Genomic DNA, 1,957 nt, shown 5'->3' on the forward strand with positions numbered 1-1,957 from the left:
AGTTCTTTAAGTTTTTACTCTGTTTGTGTGCTAAAAATATCCATTCTAAGATACTTTCCTCTCTCTGCAAAATAATTCCATGGGAGAATAAGTAGAAGGCAAAATAACCAAAATACAAACGAGCTTTGGATCTAAAATATCTACATCTGCATCCTGTATTTTTTTTCTACCAGAGCCAATTCATTCTCATCCTCAGCTGATAATTATATTGGACTATTTAAGTTCTTATCACCTTGTAAGGTTTGAAACAAATTAATCAACTCTTGAGCAATTAATTCAATTGTGGGCCATAGCCAGTTAATATCTCCCAGCAATTGAAAATCATTGAGTTTGTAGTTGATCTCTCCTGATTTGTACTTTCTGTGGTATGATTTTCTGTAAGCCTATCTTATATCCTAGATAATTGGTAAAAATCTCCTCTTTGTAGTTTTTTCAGGAGCAATTTGTTATCCCCAGCAAGGTAAAATTCTGTACTTTATCAAGCATTTTTTTTTCTTTTTTTATTTACATTATTTTATTTGGAAATCTTTATGACAGTACTACAAAACTACTTTCCAGAGACAATGAAATTAATTAGTTTAGGCATCATCAGTTTATTATAAAAAGGGGCAATGAAATTATTTACAAGATGAAACAGTTCAGAACATCAGTGGAATGGGCACTTTCAAGTGACACCATTTCAACAGTGATTTCAGTCCACATACTTTCCAAGAATGTCATCATCTCTAAATAAAAAATAACCCTAGTCATTTATAACTACTTTGGCGCCTCCATACTCTGGGAGGACTTTGTCTCCAACCTTCACACTGACCAGTTGAATCTCTTGATCCTTTCCTTTCAAACCTGATACCATGGCCACTACTGTTGCTTGTAATACTTTTCCTTATGATTTTTCTGGAAGCATAATGTCACCTTTAGTTACAATTTCAGCTGCACTCCTTTCAACCAATACTCAGTCAAAGAGCAGAAGAAACTTTCTAAAAGCTTGTCCAGCCATGATTTGCTGCAGCAGCTCGAGACTCTGCACTCAGGCCACTACTGTAAGGAAAGTCCTGTGGGCTGGCTGGGGACACATGAAAAAGCCACTCAGCATGCACGTGTACATAAAACATTTTTTCTAAAATATCGGCATCTCAATCAGGCAGTAAGATATCCATATATGGGTAAATTGAGGAAACTGTTTACAAATTATTTCTAATAGCTGTTGTACACAAAAATTGGCACAAGGGAGGACTATTCATCAGTTTCTGTGATATCTCTTTATAGGACCACTATTATTACAAGTTGGCACTGAGAAAGCAAACCTTGCAGAATCATGATCATGCAAAGGGATTGTGGAAAACAGTCTTTTAACTCAATTACTATCAAAGCCATGACTTAGGTAATAAAGAAGGCAATCAGATTACAGGCTGTAAAAAGCCCATTGGCTGAATCATCTTATTTATGACTCTTAAATTTGTTAACATCCTCTATTATCCTGATTTTTTTTTTTTTTTTTTTTTTTTTGGTAACAAACACAAGGGAATTTCATGGACTGGTAGATTCTTCATTGTGTTGAGCATTTAGCTGCTCCTATACCAGCTATTCTAGTACCTGTAATATTTCTTTTTCCATAAGCCATTGATCCACAAATACAGGCTTTCAGTTAGCCATTTTAAAGATGGCTACCTTTGGAAGAGCAACACCGGTTGTGTCTTGCTTATGGACAACCTGAGCAATCTCTTACTGTTCTTGATAATACTTTTTAGTTTTCTCAGAAGCATTCTTTATTTGTATAGTTTGTTTCTGAGATTTGGGGGAATATTAATCTGTGTTTTCCATTGCTGTAACAAATTGTGTTCCCATAAATTTATGGCTATATTAGCCATATATGGCTTTAATTTTCTTCTTTGTCCTTCTAGCCCTATACATTTGACCTATCTTGCACTTTGTTTAAGCTGATATTAATTTCCAATCC

General features: G+C 34.7%; 1 pseudogene; it reads right to left on the reverse strand.

The window, feature by feature from the left end:
- Positions 1–691: 691 nt before the first annotated feature.
- Positions 692–997, reverse strand: LOC110539599 (10 kDa heat shock protein, mitochondrial-like; annotated as a pseudogene).
- Between the last annotated feature and the right edge of the window lie 960 nt (positions 998–1,957).

Source organism: Meriones unguiculatus, chromosome 10 (genome assembly GCF_030254825.1).
Source record: "Meriones unguiculatus strain TT.TT164.6M chromosome 10, Bangor_MerUng_6.1, whole genome shotgun sequence".
Lineage (NCBI taxonomy): Eukaryota > Metazoa > Chordata > Mammalia > Rodentia > Muridae > Meriones > Meriones unguiculatus.